Source organism: Rutidosis leptorrhynchoides, chromosome 1, assembly GCF_046630445.1.
Source record: "Rutidosis leptorrhynchoides isolate AG116_Rl617_1_P2 chromosome 1, CSIRO_AGI_Rlap_v1, whole genome shotgun sequence".
Taxonomy (NCBI): Eukaryota; Viridiplantae; Streptophyta; class Magnoliopsida; order Asterales; family Asteraceae; genus Rutidosis; species Rutidosis leptorrhynchoides.
The window spans coordinates 721,446,348-721,470,614 of record NC_092333.1 but is presented as its reverse complement, the minus strand read 5'-3'; positions in this window follow the sequence as shown (position 1 = coordinate 721,470,614).

Here is a 24,267-nt window from a genome sequence, read left to right as displayed (position 1 = left end):
GGAACCTTTTATGTTCCACCACATTAGCAGTAAATTTACTAATAACTTCATTAATCCTTGACCTTCTGAAAAATCATTATACTCATTAAAACCCTATCATGTACTCATCCACATCTTGTAACAATAATTGCCATACCAACTACCGGGAATTAGCAACCAGTATTTCGAATTTCACAGCAATTCTACGCCAACAGTTATATATATACATATATTGTCTATCTTCTAGACTTATATACTTCGAATGTGAAGTTTCTGAAAAACACCCCAAACTACGAAACTAGTTCTACGAATTTTGGAAAAATTCTGATGAATCAGCAAAAACTATAAACGACTTTAACAGTCGAAAGTTTGATGATAAAGTGTAGTGTGTTGGAAAAGTACAGAAAAAGAGAAGGTTTGAAACTGGAAAACGGGTTGAGCAAAGTATGAAGGAAGCTGTAGACAAATCACAAGGACGAAATCTACCTTCAAAGAATCAAAATGATTCAGTGTCTGCTGAAACCATTAGTAAGAATCTTACTTCTTATTCTAAACCTTCACAGACAGATTTTCCGCATCATCCTCCGATATTAAAAATTCTAAGATATCATCGTATCTTCCATTATAAATATCCTCCATATTTCTGAAGATATTTTCATAACTATTCTTATCTGAAATCATTTATCTCTTCACGCTATCTGTGTTACATCATAAAAGAAACTATTTTAGTTTCTAATTTCTGAAAATTTCGAAAAATGGATGTTTTTGAAGTAGTGTTGGGAATTGAAGCATGAGTTAATATAATATAATGACACTTGATCAACGTGATTATATTACAGTAAGTCATGCTGAGTTTCTAATGGAACGTGATAAAGGTTCACAGATCATACCCTCATCATGAACCATGTTACATAACTCTTTCATTCTATATAATCTCTAAAAATATCAAGAAAATATTTTCTTAATGATTCGGTCTTTTTCAAGGTATTCTGGTAATTTGACAAGTCAGATTGTGCTATTACCGTTTCTTTCTTAGAACATTAATTATGTTCATTCCGAAATGTATAGCTACGAATTTAAGACCATTATTCGCTTGACTTAAAGTCGGGAAGAGAAAACGAAAGCATGAAGCTCCGAAATATAATGGAAAATATAAAGCCCGAAAACAACCCCGAAATTTACAAACTGTGTATATCAATACGTATTGCAATGTAAAGACACGGGAAAATTAATAACACTATAACCCCAAGATAAAAGTAAAAGTAAATAAAATCCTCCGGTGGTAAATGACAGATATGAAGGTTAGGAGTATATCAAGAATCAGAACTGGATGAAGCATTTCAAAATCTTTTGGAAGTATGAAATGAGGAAGAAGATGTGGGAGTGGTGAAAATAATGAAACGGAAGTGGGCAATTTATAGCAAAATATCAGACATAACAATCGAGGCAGATTACTCAATTAATCAAAGGAAATCTTAATTTTCTTAATTCCCGAAGAATCAAATCTTATTTAGATTATGAAGATTTTCTATTCCTTAAATTCAGGAAATCAATCGTTACTACGTCAAGAGATAAGACGCATCTCTATTCTCCATTTCACTTTATTACGACGGCTTCTCTCATATGCTTCAAGTAATTGGATTGTTTTATCCATATTATTCAACGGTGATAAAACTCTATTTATCGACTCATATTCGTCATAAAATTTTTTTTTTTATTGTTAGCCATGACAACCTCACTCAAATTTCAGGACGAAATTTCTTTAACGGGTAGGTACTGTGATGACCCGGAAAATTCTGACCAAATTTAAACTTAATCTTGTATGATTAACGTTTCCGACACGATAAACAAAGTCTATGAATTTAAATCTCAAAATTTTGAACTGTTCAATTAATCTTCGATTGTTCTCAACGAAACGCGAACAATTATATATAGATACATATACTATAACTTGAAAACGTAACAAAGTGTTGAGGATATGATACTGTGCATTAAACTTATTGGTTTAATTATCTGATTGATATATTTAACTACAGAGTTAAAAGATTATGCCAAACGATTCAAGTAAAAGATATTTACCGAGTCTCTTAATAATTATGATATTATTACGAGTCTCTATTGAGAGGTCCACTTGATTTGAGAAATCATTCATTTTAACGGTATTCGGAATAAATGGTGAATTATTTGTTTAAATAACGTAATTTGGACACATACAATAATAAGGAATATTAACTGTTAAGAATTAATTATATGAATAACTTGCGATACGTATTTTAAAACGTGTTTATAAATATTGAGAATAGATATTAACTTGGTTATGAAACGTTTGATAAATACTATTATATTAATAAATAACGAGACAATGATTTATAGAAGTAAATGACCAAAATACTCTAAAGTTTAAGATATACTCTGGGTGGTATAATTTAGGGATAATTTAAGGCTATATTTTGACAAAGGTACGTGTCCCAGAATGAAAATTACAAGTTTTCTCAGCGTACGAAGGGACACTCGAAAAACCGGAACCGGGACATAAGTCGCGTAACAACGTACGACTTATCGGAACAAAAATTACAAGTTAACTATGCATGTGAATTTAATATAATATATAATTAATTATATAAATTAAATATATTATATATATTATTAATTATTATGTCGACAAAAAAAACAAAAATATGTGAGCTGGATCTGACGGCCATGCGATCGCATGAGAAATAGGCATAAAACCCATGCGATCGCATGGGCATCAGAATCAGGAATTATGCCTATAAATACCAGGTTTCTGCGCGAGTTGTTTTACACATATATTACTATGTGTAAATTTATTTATTTAAATTATTATTATTATTATTATTATTATTATTATTATTATTAAGATTATTATTATTTATTTTATTATTATTAATAGTATTATTATTATTATTATTAATTATATCACTTAAAATACTACGACGAGGTCATGAGCGTGTCACTTTCAAAATGGGTTTTCAAGTGGGATAGAGCTAAGGAAACTATGGGTTATTACTAAGGAGGTTATGGGTATTGTTCGAGGGTTTTGCTCGTAAGTCAAACCTAGTGTTTATCATCTTCGTTACTTCTACGTACTATCCTACAATATTGAATCTCAATATTGATATGTAAGCACTCATATTTTATCTTTTATATATTAATTATGTATCCATATCTAGTGCTCGAGTATATATATTTATACATACGTGTATGCTAAATTTCGTCGTTAAATAGTTTATAATAGATCACGAATTAAATACATATATTACTGGTAAAATGTATATGATATACATGTTTTTGGAAAGCTGGCGAAAAATCAATAACTTTTCATTTAGATATCGAATAATTTCGATGAACGGATTAAAAGATATGAGCAACTGAATTATGATTGAAGTTAATTGAAATTGCTTTTGAATCTACAATTAAGATTTAAACAACTTGTTTACGAGATTGATAAATTGGATTTTTGAATATTACCAACCGAGTAAATGAATCCTTATATAAGGTACGTCTCGTTTTGTTAAACTATTGTCAAAATTGACTTTTTGAAACGACTTTGGATAACTTTTATATGTTGATCTCGAGCATTAGGATTGTGATACACTATGACCTGACCTAGATTGATAGACATTTATTGACCAACATATGTTCTCTAGGTTGAGATCTACGATTCTTTGATATACCGAGTTTCGGTTACATTACGATGAACAACTGTGTTTGCTGCTAAGGTGAGTTTCATATGATCCCTTTTACCCTTTACATTTTTGGGCTGAGAATACATGCAAATGCTTTAATAACTGGTTTACAATAATTATAAAGTGTGAGTTTCATTTGCTCCCTTTTTAATTGCTTTTGCAATATATATTTTTGGGCTGAGAATACATGCAATTTATTTTAAACACAATGGATACAAGTACATACTAAATTCTACACTGAGTTTGAACCGAAAATCCCTTAGCTTTGGTAACTAGTAACTGCCAGTTATAAGAACTGGTGGGCGCGAGTAGTAGTATATGGATCCATAGGGCTTGATATCCCCGTCCGAGCTAGAGCACTAGCCTTTTAACGGACGTATGCTATTTGAGAAGCGTACACGTTGGTTTGCGTGTATTATTAAGATGATTATACAAAGGGTACAAATTATATATACGTTAAGTTTAGTTACCAGGGTGCTCAATTTCGTAGAATATTTTGATAAACGTTTCTGGATGAAACAACTGAAATCTTGTGATCCATCTTTATATACAGATTATGCGAAACATACAAACTATGAACTCACCAACCTTTGTGTTGACACTTGTTAGCATGTTTATTCTCAGGTTCCCTAGAAGTCTTCCGTTGTTTGCTTATATGATAGACAAGCTATGTGCATGGAGTCTTATATGGCATATTTTTCAAGAAAACGTTGCATTCACCAATTCATCATCATGTACCTTATTTTGACTGCATTGTCAACGGAAGTACTATTGTAAACTATTATATACGGTGATTGTCTATATGTAGAAATCATCAGATGTCGAAAACCTTTGATGTAAATATTCATTTATGGTATGCCTTTTCAAAAGAATGCAATGTTTACAAAACGTATCATATAGAGGTCAAATACCTCACAATGAAATCAATGAATGACGTGTTCGTCCATATGGATTTGGAGCGATCGTCACAAATTCTGACCGACTTTAGACAAGATTTCATCAATCATGTCCCCGGGTAGGTCTTCTAAAATTTTTGGTTTTCTATCCTTAACCTCCATTGTGTTTTTATACTGTAAAACAGACGAGAATTAGATTCGTAAAAGATAATTATCAAATAATACAAGCAATTTTTTTTTTGTTTACATACAACATGAAATTACAAGCACACTTATATTACATATATTACACCGCATGATTACAACTCTTTATTCTGACTCACTTGTTTCTTCTTCTTCGGACTTGGTTTGTTTCGCTAATTTCCTAGGGATATATGGTGCTCCCCTAATACGACCTGTTCTTTTCACAAATGGTCTAGAAGGACCCGGTGGCTTAGATGTTCCCGGGTTATAGCTAAAACTTAAGAAATACAGGTGTTGACGGTATTTTACATCAGGACATTTCATATTAACATAGAGGTCATCGGGGTTGGACTCGGGTTTTTCTATTTTTATACTTTTTCCCCTATTATTTACTTTTGCCTTTTCAAATTGTGTCGGGGTAATTTCTATAACATCATCGAAATCCTCATCGGGATCCGATTCATCAGAAAATTGGTAATCTTCCCAATATTTTGCTTCCTCGGCGGAAACACCATTGACTATTATTAATTTTGGTCCATTGGTTGAGAATTTTCTTTTATTTATCTGTTTTTCAGTGGTTTCTAATATTTCCTCCCCCGGAACCTCTTCTTCTTCGGATTCCTCTTCTTTCGGTTCCTCTTCTTCCGGTTCCTCTTCTTCCGGTTCCTCTTCGGGAATTTGTGAATATTCCCAATATATATTCGACTCTTCATTATTATTAGGTGAGTCGATGGGATTTTTATTAGAGGTAGACATCTATCACACAATATCAAACACGTTAAGAGATTAATATATCACATAATATTTACATGTTAATAATATATAGTTTCCAACAAAAAAAATGTTAAGTAATCGTTTTTAAAGAAAACACGGCCGAAGTCCAGACTCACTAATACATCCTAACAAATTCGGTTAGACACATTAATGCAAATTTCTGGTTCTCTAAGACCAATGCTCTGATATCAACTGAAATGTCCCATTCATATTGATTATAAACGTTCCATATTAATTGATTTCGTTGCGAGGTTTTGACCTCTATATGAGACGTTTTTCAAAGGCTGCATTCGATTTTAAAATAAACCATAACTTTTAAAATATTACGACGATTATCAACTAATGATAATCTAAAATATAGCGTTTTCACACGACCATTACATAATGGTTTACAATAATATTACACATCAATATATGCCTTCGAATACAGTTTTTAAACACTATTATACAAGCATGAACTCCAAATCTTGTCCTTAATTTAGTATGCAACAGCGGAAGCTCTTAACAATCACCTGAGAATAAACATGCTTAAAATGTCAACAAAAAATGTTGGTGAGTTATAGGTTTAACCTATATATTTATCAATTTGTAATAATAGACCACAAGATTTCATTTCTCATAAATACACATCTCGTATCAGGCATTTCGCAAACTGCATAGAGATAAAAATCATTCATATGGTGAACACCTGGTAACCGACTTTAACAAGATGCATATAGAATATCCTCATCATTCGGAGACTCCCTTCGGACATGATAAATTCGAAGTACTAAAGCATCCGGTACTTTGGATAGGGCTTGTTGGGCCCAATAGATCTATCTTTAGGATTCACGTCAATTAGGGTGTCTGTTCCCTAATTCTTAGATTACCAGACTAAAAAGGGGAATATTCGGTTTAATAATTCAACCATAGAATGTAGTTTCACGTACTTGTGTCTATTTTGTAAAACCTTTATAATACTGCATGTATTCTCATCCCAAAAATATTAGATTTAAAAAGTGGGACTATAACTCACTTTCACAGATTTTTCCTTCGTTGAAATAAGACTTGGCCACTGGTCGATTCACGAACCTATAACAAATATGTACATATATATCAAAGTATGATTGAAATATATTCACAACATTTTTCATTACGTTTTTATGATTTAAGTTTGTTAAGTTAGCAGTCCTCGTTAGTAACCTACAACTAGTTGTCCACAGTTAGATGTACAGAAATAAATCAATATATATTATCTTGAATCAATCCACGACCCAGTGTATACACGTCTCAGGCTAGATCACAACTCAATGTATATATATTTTTGAAATCAACCTCAACCCTGTATAGCGAACTCGAACATTACAGCATATAGAGTGTCTATGGTTGTTCCAGATAATATATATAGATGGGTCGATATGATATGTCAAAACATTGTATACGTGTCTATGGTATCCCAAGATTACATAATATATATTAGAATACATGTATAATACAATATAAGTTAGCTAAGATATGATTAGTGTAGATTTGTTATAAAATTTTCGTAGCTACAACAAGTAAAATTTTTCAATTTTGTTTTACCCATAACTTCTTCGTTTTAAATCCGTTTTGAGTGATTCAAGTTGCTATGGTTTCATAATGAATCGTAATTTGTGAAACTAAACAGAAAAAGTATAAGTTTATATTCAAAAATATAGGTTACAGGTCATTTACTAAAGAGGTAGTCATTTCTGTCGAAAGAACGACATCTTGATGACCATTTTGAAAAACATACTTTCACTTTGTGTTTAGCCATGATTTTTGGATATAGTATCATGTTCATGTGTAATATCATTTTTCCAGAAAACAAACTTCCAATTCAAAGATTAAGATAGTTTTTTTATTTTTCTAACCCAAAACAGCCCCCAGTTTCACTACGACGGCGTATGTCTGGTTTTACGGTGTTCTTCGTGTTTCCAGGTTTTAAATCATTAAGTTAGCATATAATATAGATATAGAACATGTGTTTAGTTGATTTTAAAATTCAAGTTAGAAGGATTAACTTTGTTTGCGAACAAGTTTAGAATTAACTAAACTATGTTCTAGTGATTACATGTTCAAATCTTCGACTAAGATAGTTTTATATATATGAATTGAATGATGTTATGAACATCATTACTACCTTAAGTTTAGTAGGTAAACCTACTGGAAGTGACAAAAATTGATCTAGCTTCAAAGGATTCTTGAATGGCTTGAAAGTTCTTGAGATAGAATCATGACACGAAAACAAGTTCAAGTAAAATTTTCACTCGAAATAAGATTGTTATAGTTATAGAAATTGAATCAAAGTTTGAATATGAGTATTACCTTGAATTAGAAAGATAACCTACTACAAGCAACAAAGGTTTCTTGATCTTAGATGATTACTTGGAATAGATTAGAAAGCTTGGAAGTAGACTTGTAACCTGGAAAGTATTCTTGATTTTATGAAACTAGCACTTATAGAATTTATGAAGAATACTTAGAACTTGAAGATAGAACTTGAGAGAGATCAATTAGATGAAGAAAATTGAAGAATGAAAGTGTTTATAGGTGTTTTTGGTCATTGGTATATGGATTAGATATAAAGGAAGTGTAAGTTTGTTTTCATGTAAATAATTCATGAATGATTTATAATATTTTTTGTAATTTTGTGAGATATTTCATGCTAGTTGCCAAATGATGGTTCCCACATGTTTAGATGACTCACAAGGGCTGCTAAGAGCTGATCATTGAAGTATATATACCAATAGTAAATACATCTAGAAGCTGTGTATTGTACGAGTACGAATACGGGTGCATACGAGTAGAATTGTTGATGAAAATGAATGAGGATTTAATTGTAAGCATTTTTGTTAAGTAGAAGTACTTTGATATGTGTCTTGAAGTCTTTCAAAAGTGTACAAATATATCTTAATACACTACATGTATATACATTTTAACTGAGTCGTTAAGTCATCATTAGTCGTTACATGTAAGTGTTGTTTTGAAACCTTTAAGTTAGCGATCTCATTTAATGTTTTTAACCCATTGTTTATTATATCTAATGATATGTTAAATTATTACATTATCATGATATTATAATGTATGAATATATCATAATATGATATATATATATACATTAAAATGTTGTTACAACGATAATCGTTACATATATGTCTCGTTTCGAAATCCTTAAGTTAGTAGTCTTATTTTTACATATGTAGTTCATTGTTAACACACTTAATGATATACATAATTGAAATGTCCCGTTCTTATTGATTAAAAACGTTCCATATTAATTGATTTCGTTGCGAGGTTTTGACCTCTATATGAGACGTTTTTCAAAGACTGCATTCATTTTTAAACAAACCATAACCTTTATTTCATCAATAAAGGTTTAAAAAGCTTTACGTAGATTATCAAATAATGATAATCTAAAATATCCTGTTTACACACGACCATTACATAATGGTTTACAATACAAATATGTTACAACAAAATAAGTTTCTTGAATGCAGTTTTTACACAATATCATACAAGCATGGACTCCAAATCTTATCCTTATTTAAGTATGCGACAGCGGAAGCTCTTAATAATCACCTGAGAATAAACATGCTTAAAACGTCAACAAAAATGTTGGTGAGTTATAGGTTTAACCTATATATATCAAATCGTAACAATAGACCACAAGATTTCATATTTCAATACACATCCCATACATAGAGATAAAAATCATTCATATGGTGAACACCTGGTAACCGACAATAACAAGATGCATATATAAGAATATCCCCATCATTCCGGGACACCCTTCGGATATGATATAAATTTCGAAGTACTAAAGCATCCGGTACTTTGGATGGGGTTTGTTAGGCCCAATAGATCTATCTTTAGGATTCGCGTCAATTAGGGTGTCTGTTCCCTAATTCTTAGATTACCAGACTTAATAAAAAGGGGCATATTCGATTTCGATAATTCAACCATAGAATGTAGTTTCACGTACTTGTGTCTATTTTGTAAATCATTTATAAAACCTGCATGTATTCTCATCCCAAAAATATTAGATTTTAAAAGTGGGACTATAACTCACTTTCACAGATTTTTACTTCGTCGGGAAGTAAGACTTGGCCACTGGTTGATTCATGAACCTATAACAATATATACATATATATCAAAGTATGTTCAAAATATATTTACAACACTTTTAATATATTTTGATGTTTTAAGTTTATTAAGTCAGCTGTCCTCGTTAGTAACCTACAACTAGTTGTCCACAGTTAGATGTACAGAAATAAATCGATAAATATTATCTTGAATCAATCCACGACCCAGTGTATACGTATCTCAGTATTGATCACAACTCAAACTATATATATTTTGGAATCAACCTCAACCCTGTATAGCTAACTCCAACATTCACATATAGAGTGTCTATGGTTGTTCCGAAATATATATAGATGTGTCGACATGATAGGTCGAAACATTGTATACGTGTCTATGGTATCTCAAGATTACATAATATATAATACAAGTTGATTAAGTTATGGTTGGAATAGATTTGTTACCAATTTTCACGTAGCTAAAATGAGAAAAATTATCCAATCTTGTTTTACCCATAACTTCTTCATTTTAAATCCGTTTTGAGTGAATCAAATTGCTATGGTTTCATATTGAAATCTATTTTATGAATCTAAACAAAAAAATTATAGGTTTCTAATCGGAAAAATAAGTTACAAGTCTTTTTTGTAAAGGTAGTCATTTCAGTCGAAAGAACGACGTCTAGATGACCATTTTAGAAAACATACTTCCACTTTGAGTTTAACCATAATTTTTGGATATAGTTTCATGTTCATAATAAAAATCATTTTCTCAGAATAACAACTTTTAAATCAAAGTTTATCATAGTTTTTAATTAACTAACCCAAAACAGCCCGCGGTGTTACTACGACGGCGTAAATCCGGTTTTACGGTGTTTTTCGTGTTTCCAGGTTTTAAATCATTAAGTTAGCATATCATATAGATATAGAACATGTGTTTAGTTGATTTTAAAAGTCAAGTTAGAAGGATTAACTTTTGTTTGCGAACAAGTTTAGAATTAACTAAACTATGTTCTAGTGATTACAAGTTTAAACCTTCGAATAAGATAGCTTTATATGTATGAATTGAATGATGTTATGAACATCATTACTACCTTAAGTTCCTTGGATGAACCTACTGGAAAAAAGAAAAATGGATCTAGCTTCAATGGATCCTTGGATGGCTCAAAGTTCTTGAAGCAAAATCATGACACGAAAACAAGTTCAAGTAAGATCATCACTTGAAATAAGATTGTTATAGTTATAGAAATTGAACCAAAGTTTGAATATGATTATTACCTTGTATTAGAATGATAACCTACTGTAAGAAACAAAGATTTCTTGAGGTTGGATGATCACCTTACAAGATTGGAAGTGAGCTAGCAAACTTGAAAGTATTCTTGATTTTATGAAACTAGAACTTTTGGAATTTATGAAGAACACTTAGAACTTGAAGATACAACTTGAGAGAGTTCAATTAGATGAAGAAAATTGAAGAATGAAAGTGTTTGTAGGTGTTTTTGGTCGTTGGTGTATGGATTAGATATAAAGGATATGTAATTTTGTTTTCATGTAAATAAGTCATGAATGATTACTCATATTTTTGTAATCTTATGAGATATTTCATGCTAGTTGCCAAATGATGGTTCCCACATGTGTTAGGTGACTCACATGGGCTGCTAAGAGCTGATCATTGGAGTGTATATACCAATAGTACATACATCTAAAAGCTGTGTATTGTACGAGTACGAATACGGATGCATACGAGTAGAATTGTTGATGAAACTGAACGAGAATGTAATTGTAAGCATTTTTGTTAAGTAGAAGTATTTTGATAAGTGTATTTAAGTCTTTCAAAAGTGTATAAATACATATTAAAACACTACATGTATATACATTTTAACTGAGTCGTTAAGTCATCGTTAGTCGTTACATGTAAGTGTTGTTTTGAAACCTTTAGGTTAACGATCTTGTTAAATGTTGTTAACCCAATGTTTATAATAACAAAAGAGATTTTAAATTATTATATTATCATGATATTATGATGTACGAATATCTCTTAATATGATATATATACATTAAATGTCGTTACAACGATAAACGTTACATATATGTCTCGTTTCAAAATCATTAAGTTAGTAGTCTTGTTTTTACATATGTAGTTCATTGTTAATATAATTAATGATATGTTTACTTATCATAATATCATGTTAACTATATATATAACCATATATATGTCATCATATAGTTTTTTTTACAAGTTTTAACGTTCGTGAATCACCGGTCAACTTGGGTGGTCAATTGTCTATATGAAACCTATTTCAATTAATCAAGTCTTAACAAGTTTTATTGCTTAACATGTTGGAAACATTTAATCATGTAAACATCAATCTCAATTAATATATATAAACATGGAAAAGTTCGGGTCACTACAGTACCTACCCGTTAAATAAATTTCGTCCCGAAATTTTAAGCTGTTGAAGGTGTTGACGAATCTTCTGGAAATAGATGCGGGTATTTCTTCTTCATCTGATCTTCACGCTCCCAGGTGAACTCGGGTCCTCTACGAGCATTCCATCGAACCTTAACAATTGGTATCTTGTTTTGCTTAAGTCTTTTAACCTCACGATCCATTATTTCGACGGGTTCTTCGATGAATTGGAGTTTTTCGTTGATTTGGATTTCATCTAACGGAATAGTGAGATCTTCTTTAGCAAAACATTTCTTCAAATTCGAGACGTGAAAAGTGTTATGTACAGCCGCGAGTTGTTGAGGTAACTCAAGTCGGTAAGCTACTGGTCCGACACGATCAATAATCTTGAATGGTCCAATATACCTTGGATTTAATTTCCCTCGTTTACCAAATCGAACAACGCCTTTCCAAGGTGAAACTTTAAGCATGACCATCTCTCCAATTTCAAATTCTATATCTTTTCTTTTAATGTCAGCGTAGCTCTTTTGTCGACTTTGGGCGGTTTTCAACCGTTGTTGAATTTGGATGATCTTCTCGGTAGTTTCTTGTATAATCTCCGGACCCGTAATCTGTCTATCCCCCACCTCACTCCAACAAATCGGAGACCTGCACTTTCTACCATAAAGTGCTTCAAACGGCGCCATCTCAATGCTTGAATGGTAGCTGTTGTTGTAGGAAAATTCTGCTAACGGTAGATGTCGATCCCAACTGTTTCCGAAATCAATAACACATGCTCGTAGCATGTCTTCAAGCGTTTGTATCGTCCTTTCGCTCTGCCCATCAGTTTGTGGATGATAGGCAGTACTCATGTCTAGACGAGTTCCTAATGCTTGCTGTAATGTCTGCCAGAATCTTGAAATAAATCTGCCATCCCTATCAGAGATAATAGAGATTGGTATTCCATGTCTGGAGACGACTTCCTTCAAATACAGTCGTGCTAACTTCTCCATCTTGTCATCTTCTCTTATTGGTAGGAAGTGTGCTGATTTGGTGAGACGATCAACTATTACCCAAATAGTATCAAAACCACTTGCTGTCCTTGGCAATTTAGTGATGAAATCCATGGTAATGTTTTCCCATTTCCATTCCGGGATTTCGGGTTGTTGAAGTAGACCTGATGGTTTCTGATGCTCAGCTTTGACCTTAGAACACGTCAAACATTCTCCTACGTATTTAGCAACATCGGCTTTCATACCCGGCCACCAAAAATGTTTCTTGAGATCCTTGTACATCTTCCCCGTTCCAGGATGTATTGAGTATCTGGTTTTATGAGCTTCTCTAAGTACCATTTCTCTCATATCTCCAAATTTTGGTACCCAAATCCTTTCAGCCCTATACCGGGTTCCGTCTTCCCGAATATTAAGATGCTTCTCCGATCCTTTGGGTATTTCATCCTTTAAATTTCCCTCTTTTAAAACTCCTTGTTGCGCCTCCTTTATTTGAGTAGTAATGTTATTATGAATCATTATGTTCATAGATTTTACTCGAATGGGTTCTCTATCCTTCCTGCTCAAGGCATCGGCTACCACATTTGCCTTCCCCGGGTGGTAACGAATCTCAAAATCGTAATCATTCAATAATTCAATCCACCTACGCTGCCTCATATTCAGTTGTTTCTGATTAAATATGTGTTGAAGACTTTTGTGGTCGGTATATATAATACTTTTGACCCCATATAAGTAGTGCCTCCAAGTCTTTAATGCAAAAACAACCGCGCCTAATTCCAAATCATGCGTCGTATAATTTTGTTCGTGAATCTTCAATTGTCTAGACGCATAAGCAATCACCTTCGTTCGTTGCATTAATACACAACCGAGACCTTGCTTTGATGCGTCACAATAAATCACAAAATCATCATTCCCTTCAGGCAATGACAATATAGGTGCCGTAGTTAGCTTTTTCTTCAATAACTGAAACGCTTTCTCTTGTTCATCATTCCATTCAAATTTCTTCCCTTTATGCGTTAATGCAGTCAAGGGTTTTGCTATTCTGGAAAAGTCTTGGATGAACCTTCTGTAGTAACCAGCTAGTCCTAAAAACTGGCGTATGTGTTTCGGAGTTTTCGGGGTTTCCCACTTTTCAACAGTTTCTATCTTTGCCGGATCCACCTTAATACCTTCTTTGTTCACTATGTGACCGAGGAATTGAACTTCTTCCAACCAAAATGCACACTTTGAAAACTTAGCGTACAATTCTTCCTTCCTCAATACTTCTAACACCTTTCTCAAATGTTCACCGTGTTCTTGGTCATTCTTTGAGTAAATAAGTATGTCATCAATGAAAACAATGACAAACTTGTCAAGGTATGGTCCACACACTCGGTTCATAAGGTCCATGAACATAGCTGGTGCATTAGTTAAACCAAACGGCATGACCATAAACTCGTAATGACCGTAACGTGTTCTGAAAGCAGTCTTTGGAATATCATCTTCTTTCACCCGCATTTGATGATACCCGGAACGTAAGTCAATCTTTGAATAAACAGACGAGCCTTGTAGTTGATCAAATAAGTCGTCGATTCTCGGTAGTGGGTAGCGGTTCTTGATGGTAAGTTTGTTCAACTCTCGGTAGTCGATACACAACCTGAATGTACCATCTTTCTTCTTGACAAACAAAACAGGAGCTCCCCACGGTGATGTGCTTGGTCGAATGAAACCACGCTCTAAAAGTTCTTGTAATTGGCTTTGCAGTTCTTTCATCTCGCTGGGTGCGAGTCTGTAAGGAGCACGAGCTATTGGTGCAGCTCCTGGTACAAGATCTATTTGAAATTCAACGGATCGATGTGGGGGTAATCCCGGTAATTCTTTCGGAAATACATCGGGAAATTCTTTTGCAATGGGAACATCATTGATGCCCTTTTCTTCAGTTTGTACTTTCTCGACGTGTGCTAGAACAGCATAGCAACCTTTTCTTATTAGTTTTTGTGCCTTCAAATTACTAATAAGATGTAGCTTCGTGTTGCCCTTTTCTCCGTACACCATTAAGGGTTTTCCTTTTTCTCGTATAATGCGAATTGCATTTTTGTAACAAACGATCTCCGCTTTCACTTCTTTCAACCAGTCCATACCGATTATCACATCAAAACTCCCTAACTCTACTGGTATCAAATCAATCTTAAATGTTTCGCTAACCAGTTTAATTTCTCGATTCCGACATATATTATCTGCTGAAATTAATTTACCATTTGCTAATTCGAGTAAAAATTTACTATCCAAAGGCGTCAATGGACAACTTAATTTAGCACAAAAATCTCTACTCATATAGCTTCTATCCGCACCCGAATCAAATAAAACGTAAGCAGATTTATTGTCAATAAGAAACGTACCCGTAACAAGCTCCGGGTCTTCCTGTGCCTCTACCGCATTAATATTGAAAACTCTTCCACGGCCTTGTCCATTCGTGTTCTCCTGGTTCGGGCAATTTCTAATAATGTGGCCTGGTTTTCCACATTTATAACAAACTACATTGGCATAACTTGCTCCGACACTACTTGCTCCGCCATTACTCGTTCCGACACCATTTGTTCCTTTCGTTCTATTAACCCCTGGTCCGTAGACCTCACACTTCGCCGCGCTATGACCATTTCTTTTACACTTGTTGCAAAATTTGGTGCAGAACCCCGAGTGATTCTTTTCACACCTTTGGCATAGTTGCTTTTGATTGTTGTTGTTGTTGCGGTTATTATTGTTGTTGGGATGATTGTTGTAGTTGCTGTTGTTGTTGTTGTTGTTGTTGTTGTTGTTGTTGGGCCGTTTGTTGTAGTTGCGATTGATGTTGCGATTGTTGGGATAATTGTTGCGATTATTGTTGTAATTGCTGTTGTTGTTGTATTGGTGATTCTTATCACCGTTTTCCTCCCACTTTCTTTTGACTTGCTTCACATTGGCCTCTTCAGCAGTCTGTTCTTTAATTCTTTCTTCAATCTGGTTCACTAGTTTGTGAGCCATTCTACATGCCTGTTGTATGGAGGCGGGCTCGTGTGAACTTATATCTTCTTGGATTCTTTCCGGTAATCCTTTCACAAACGCGTCGATCTTCTCTTCCTCATCTTCGAATGCTCCCGGACACAATAGGCACAATTCTGTGAATCGTCTTTCGTACGTGGTAATATCAAATCCTTGGGTTCTTAACCCTCTAAGTTCTGTCTTGAGCTTATTGACCTCGGTTCTGGGACGGTACTTCTCGTTCATCAAGTGCTTGAATGCTGACCACGGTAGTGCGTACGCATCATCTTGTCCCACTTGCTCTAGATAGGTATTCCACCATGTTAACGCAGAACCTGTGAAGGTATGCGTAGCGTACTTCACTTTGTCCTCTTCAGTACACTTACTTATGGCAAACACCGATTCAACCTTCTCGGTCCACTGTTTCAATCCGATCGGTCCTTCGGTTCCATCAAATTCCAAAGGTTTGCAGGCAGTGAATTCTTTGTAGGTGCATCCTACACGATTTCCTGTACTGCTAGATCCAAGGTTATTGTTGGTATGTAGCGCAGCCTGTACTGCGGCTATGTTTGAAGCTAGAAAAGTACGGAATTCCTCTTCATTCATATTCACGGTGTGTCGAGTAGTCGGTGCCATTTCCTTCAAAATAGTTAAATGGAACAAGTTAATCATACAGAATATTAAGAGTAGTTAATAGTATTTCGTAGCATAATATGAACTCATTTATAAAAGCTTTTTCTTCATATTAGCGTTTTATAAGTTTAAATTCGGGTAGTACCTACCCGTTAAGTTCATACTTAGTAGCTAATATACAATTCAACTACTACAATTCTATATGAAAAACTGATTATAATAATATTTCGCGTTCAAACTTTTATACAATATTTTACAAACTTACAATACCGCTTATTTTACATAAAGCATGAAATATAGCACACAATAACTTTGATACAAGATAGTTGTGAAGACAATTCTAGTTAGTACACAAGTCGTTCAGCAAAGGCAATAAAGACACGTAATTCATACGTCCAGAAACAAGTCATGCATTCTGGTTTTACTAGGACTACTTCCCATCCTTGGTCTTGTGCAACATAACCGTTATGGCCGTTGATAAGACAGCGTGTTGTAACGTCATCAAAGGGACGAGGGTTACGTAATGTCCAACAGTCCCGTAATAATCTAAAAACCTCATTTCTTACCCCAATTACCGACTCCGTCACTTGTGGAAACGTTTTGTTTAATAGTTGTAGCCCGATGTTCTTGTTCTCACTTTGGTGAGAAGCGAACATTACTAATCCGTAAGCATAACATGCTTCTTTATGTTGCATGTTAGCCGCTTTTTCTAAATCACGAAGTCCAATATTCGGATATATTGAGTCAAAATAATTTCTTAACCCGTTGCGTAAAATAGCATTTGGGTTCCCCGCAATATATGCGTCAAAGTAAACACATCGTAACTTATGGGTTTCCCAATGTGATATCCCCCATCTTTCAAACGAAAGTCTCTTATAAACCAAGACATTCTTGGAACGTTCTTCGAATGTCTTACAAACTGATCTCGCCTTAAATAGTTGTGCCGAAGAATTCTGGCCGACTCTAGACAAGATTTCATCAATCATGTCTCCGGGTAGGTCTCTTAAAATATTGGGTTGTCTATCCATTTTGTGTTTTTAAACTGTAAAATAGACAAGAGTTAGATTCATAAAAAAAAATACTTATTAATACAAGCAATTTTTACATATATCATAAAGCATAAGAACACTATATTCCATATATTACACCACACGAATACAACTATCTTATTCCGACTCGCTCGTTTCTTCTTCTTCGGTTTTGGTTCGTTTTGCCAAGTTTCTAGGGATATATGATGTTCCCCTAATACGAGCCGTCGTTGTCCACATTGGTTTAGAAAAACCTGGTGGTTTAGAGGTTCCCGGGTCATTGTTACAACTTAAGGACTTCGGGGGTTGACGATACATATAAAGTTCATCGGGGTTGGAATTAGATTTCTCTATTTTTATGCCCTTTCCCTTATTATTTTCTTTTGCCTTTTTAAATTCAGTTGGGGTAATTTCTATAACATCATCGGAATTCTCGTCGGAATCCGATTCATCGGAGAATTGGTAATCCTCCCAATATTTTGCTTCCTTGGCGGAAACACCATTGACCATAATTAACTTTGGTCGGTTGGTTGAGGATTTTCTTTTACTTAACCGTTTTATTATTTCCCCCACCGGTTCTATTTCTTCATCCGTTTCCGATTCTTCTTCCGGTTCCGATTCTTCTTCCGGTTCCGACTCTTCTTCCGGTTCCTCTTCGGGAACTTGTGAATCAGTCCACAAATCATTCCAATTTACATTTGACTCTTCATTATTATTAGGTGAGTCAATGGGACTTGTTCTAGAGGTAGACATCTAACACATAATATCAAACACGTTAAGAGATTAATATATCACATAATATTCATATGTTAAAAATATATAGTTTCCAACAAAAATGTTAAGCAATCATTTTTAAAGAAAACACGGTCGAAGTCCAGACTCACTAATGCATCCTAACAAACTCGATAAGACACACTAATGCAAATTTTCTGGTTCTCTAAGACCAACGCTCTGATACCAACTGAAATGTCCCGTTCTTATTGATTAAAAACGTTCCATATTAATTGATTTCGTTGCGAGGTTTTGACCTCTATATGAGACGTTTTTCAAAGACTGCATTCATTTTTAAACAAACCATAACCTTTATTTCATCAATAAAGGTTTAAAAAGCTTTACGTAGATTATCAAATAATGATAATCTAAAATATCCTGTTTACACACGACCATTACATAATGGTTTACAATACAAATATGTTACAACAAAATAAGTTTCTTGAATGCAGTTTTTACACAATATCATACAAGCATGGACTCCAAATCTTGTCCTTATTTAAGTATGCGACAGCGGAAGCTCTTAATAATCACCTGAGAATAAACATGCTTAAAACGTCAACAAAAATGTTGGTGAGTTATAGGTTTAACCTATATATATCAAATCGTAACAATAGACCACAAGATTTCATATTTCAATACACATCCCATACATAGAGATAAAAATCATTCATATGGTGAACACCTGGTAACCAACAATAACAAGATGCATATATAAGAATATCCCCATCATTCCGGGACACCCTTCGGATATGATATAAATTTCGAAGTACTAAAGCATCCGGTACTTTGGATGGGGTTTGTTAGGCCCAATAGATCTATCTTTAGGATTCGCGTCAATTAGGGTGTCTGTTCCCTAATTCTTAGATTACCAGACTTAATAAAAAGGGGCATATTCGATTTCGATAATTCAACCATAGAATGTAGTTTCACGTACTTGTGTCTATTTTGTAAATCATTTATAAAACCTGCATGTATTCTCATCCCAAAAATATTAGATTTTAAAAGTGGGACTATAACTCATTTTCACAGATTTTTACTTCGTCGGGAAGTAAGACTTGGCCACTGGTTGATTCACGAACCTATAACAATATATACATATATATCAAAGTATGTTCAAAATATATTTACAACACTTTTAATATATTTTGATGTTTTAAGTTTATTAAGTCAGCTGTCCTCGTTAGTAACCTACAACTAGTTGTCCACAGTTAGATGTACAGAAATAAATCGATAAATATTATCTTGAATCAATCCACGACCCAGTGTATACGTATCTCAGTATTGATCACAACTCAAACTATATATATTTTGGAATCAACCTCAACCCTGTATAGCTAACTCCAACATTCACATATAGAGTGTCTATGGTTGTTCCGAAATATATATAGATGTGTCGACATGATAGGTCGAAACATTGTATACGTGTCTATGGTATCTCAAGATTACATAATATATAATACAAGTTGATTAAGTTATGGTTGGAATAGATTTGTTACCAATTTTCACGTAGCTAAAATAAGAAAAATTATCCAATCTTGTTTTACCCATAACTTCTTCATTTTAAATCCGTTTTGAGTGAATCAAATTGCTATGGTTTCATATTGGACTCTATTTTATGAATCTAAACAAAAAAAGTATAGGTTTCTAGTCGGAAAAATAAGTTACAAGTCGTTTTTGTAAAGGTAGTCATTTCAGTCGAAAGAACGACGTCTAGATGACCATTTTAGAAAACATACTTCCACTTTGAGTGTAACCATAATTTTTGGATATAGTTTCATGTTCATAATAAAAATCATTTTCTCAGAATAACAACTTTTAAATCAAAGTTTATCATAGTTTTTAATTAACTAACCCAAAACAGCCCGCGGTGTTACTACGACGGCGTAAATCCGGTTTTACGGTGTTTTTCGTGTTTCCAGGTTTTAAATCATTAAGTTAGCATATCATATAGATATAGAACATGTGTTTAGTTGATTTTAAAAGTCAAGTTAGAAGGATTAACTTTTGTTTGCGAACAAGTTTAGAATTAACTAAACTATGTTCTAGTGATTACAAGTTTAAACCTTCGAATAAGATAGCTTTATATGTATGAATTGAATGATGTTATGAACATCATTACTACCTTAAGTTCCTTGGATGAACCTACTGGAAAAAAGAAAAATGGATCTAGCTTCAATGGATCCTTGGATGGCTCAAAGTTCTTGAAGCAAAATCATGACACGAAAACAAGTTCAAGTAAGATCATCACTTGAAATAAGATTGTTATAGTTATAGAAATTGAACCAAAGTTTGAATATGATTATTACCTTGTATTAGAATGATAACCTACTGTAAGAAACAAAGATTTCTTGAGGTTGGATGATCACCTTACAAGATTGGAAGTGAGCTAGCAAACTTGAAAGTATTCTTGATTTTATGAAACTAGAACTTTTGGAATTTATGAAGAACACTTAGAACTTGAAGATAGAACTTGAGAGAGTTCAATTAGATGAAGAAAATTGAAGAATGAAAGTGTTTGTAGGTGTTTTTGGTCATTGGTGTATGGATTAGATATAAAGGATATGTAATTTTGTTTTCATGTAAATAAGTCATGAATGATTACTCATATTTTTGTAATCTTGTGAGATATTTCATGCTAGTTGCCAAATGATGGTTCCCACATGTGTTAGGTGACTCACATGGGCTGCTAAGAGCTGATCATTGGAGTGTATATACCAATAGTACATACATCTAAAAGCTGTGTATTGTACGAGTACGAATACGGATGCATACGAGTAGAATTGTTGATGAAACTGAACGAGAATGTAATTGTAAGCATTTTTGTTAAGTAGAAGTATTTTGATAAGTGTATTTAAGTCTTTCAAAAGTGTATAAATACATATTAAAACACTACATGTATATACATTTTAACTGAGTCGTTAAGTCATCGTTAGTCGTTACATGTAAGTGTTGTTTTGAAACCTTTAGGTTAACGATCTTGTTAAATGTTGTTAAACCAATGTTTATAATAACAAAAGAGATTTTAAATTATTATATTATCATGATATTATGATGTACGAATATCTCTTAATATGATATATATACATTAAATGTCGTTACAACGATAAACGTTACATATATGTCTCGTTTCAAAATCATTAAGTTAGTAGTCTTGTTTTTACATATGTAGTTCATTGTTAATATAATTAATGATATGTTTACTTATCATAATATCATGTTAACTATATATATAACCATATATATGTCATCATATAGTTTTTTTTACAAGTTTTAACGTTCGTGAATCACCGGTCAACTTGGGTGGTCAATTGTCTATATGAAACCTATTTCAATTAATCAAGTCTTAACAAGTTTTATTCCTTAACATGTTGGAAACATTTAATCATGTAAACATCAATCTCAATTAATATATATAAACATGGAAAAGTTCGGGTCACTACAATAATTATCATTTTATCATGTTAAACATGGTGTATCAATATGTTAATATGATTCATATGTATTTAGTAAGACGTTGTTATAACAATAATCGTTATAAATATCGTTTCGAGTTTCTTAATTCAATAATCTCATTTTTATGTATATCACTCATTGTTAATACACTTAGTAAGATACTTACTTATCATTATCTCATGTTTACCATATATATATATCCATATATATATATATATATATATATATATATATATATATATATATATATATATATATATATATATATATATATATATATATATATATATATATATATATATATATATATATATATATATATATATCATCATGTAGTTTTTACAAGTTTTTAACGTTCGTGAATCGCCGATCAACTTGGGTGGTCAATTATCTACATGAAACTCATTTCAAATAATCAAGTCTTAACAAGTTTGATTGCTTAACATGTTGGAAACATTTAATCGTGAAAATATAGGTTTCATTTAATATACAATCATGGAAAAGTTCGGGTCACTACAGGTGGTGTTTGGTGCGTGGTGCGAATTTGCGAGGAAAGATGTGAAACATAAGGTTATGTGCCGCCAAATGGCGAGCACGTTCAAAGAGTCGTACTCGATGGGCCGTTTTAGGTTGATCTTGAGGATTTATGTACAATCTGAAACATAAGGTTATGCGCCGCCAAATGTTACTCCATCTGGCGGCGCATATTAATGATTTAAAAAGAGTGTTTAATGAAGTGATATTAGATTCAAAATTATATGCGTTATACATAATTACATTGTGAGTGAATTAATATATAGGCCTTAAAACTATATATATCATGCTAGGCCATGCATACACAAAAGTAGTAATACGATATATATTAAAAACGTCCAAACAAGAACATTAAAAATGAGTAAAATGTCTTTTTTCGGCATCCTGACGACATCTAATGGCTAGAAAATTTCCGAGAGTCTTGATTTTAGGGTCGTTTTAGTGTGATCACTAGATTTTCTAAATAATTTGAAACCAAAGATTAGGCGCCAATAAATGTTACTCCATTTGGCGGCGCATATTAATGATTTAAAAAACGTGTTTAATGAAGTGACATTAGATTCAAAATTATATGCGTTATATATAATTACACTGTGAGAGAAATAATAGGCCTTAAAACAACATGTATCATGCATACACCGTGAAGACCCGTCCTAATCCATCCGGACGAAGTCCATATCGATTATAAACGATTCACAACAGTTGATTACATCGCGAGGTACTTGACCTCTATATGAAACATTTTACAAACATTGCATTCGTTTTTGAAAAGACAATCTTTCATTACATCGAAAGTTGACAGGCATGCATACCATTTCATAATATATCCAACTATAATTGACTTAATAATAATCTTGATGAACTCGATGACTCGAATGCAACGTCTTTTGAAATATGCCATGAATGACTCCAAGTAATATCTATAAAATGAGCAAATGCACAGCGGAAGATTTCTTTCGTACCTGAGAATAAACATGCTTTAAAGTGTCAACCAAAAGGTTGGTGAGTTCATTAGTTTAACATAAATAATCATTTCCATCATTTTAATAGACCACAAGATTTTATATTTCCATTTCTCATAAACATACATCCCATACATAGAGACAAAAATATCATCCATATGGATTGAACACCTGGTAACCGACATTGCATATAAGAATATCCCCATCATTCAGGGATCCTCCTTCGGACATGATATAAATTTCGAAGTACTAAAGCATCCGGTACTTTGGATGGGGCTTGTTGGGCCCGATAGATCTATCTTTAGGATTCGCGTCAATTAGGGTGTCTGTTCCCTAATTCTTAGATTACCAGACTAAAAGGAGCATATTCGATTTCGATCATTCAACCATATAATGTAGTTTCGATTACTTGTGTCTATTTTGTAAAACATTTATAAAAATTGTGCATGTATTCTCAGCCCAAAATTATAAAGGGTAAAAAGGCAAATGAAACTCACAATACTGTATTTTGTAGTAAAAATACATATGACGACTTTGAACAATGCAAGGTTGGCATCGGATTCAAGAACCTATACCATTCGTATATATATATCAAAACATGTAATCGTAACAGAACGAATTTATTTATTATATCTTTAATTTGTATATTTAGTTTATGTATATATATTTAAAATGGTTAATCTTCATATAGTTATATTATATCTATTTTATGTACGTACTTGTTTAGATGTTATATATTTAAAAATCGATAGTTTTTGTTATTTGTATGTATTTATGTAACTAATATTAATAGGTTTGATATATATATTTATGAGAAATTATAATATAATTTTAGTATATACAATAAGTATATTTTATGTATAAAATAT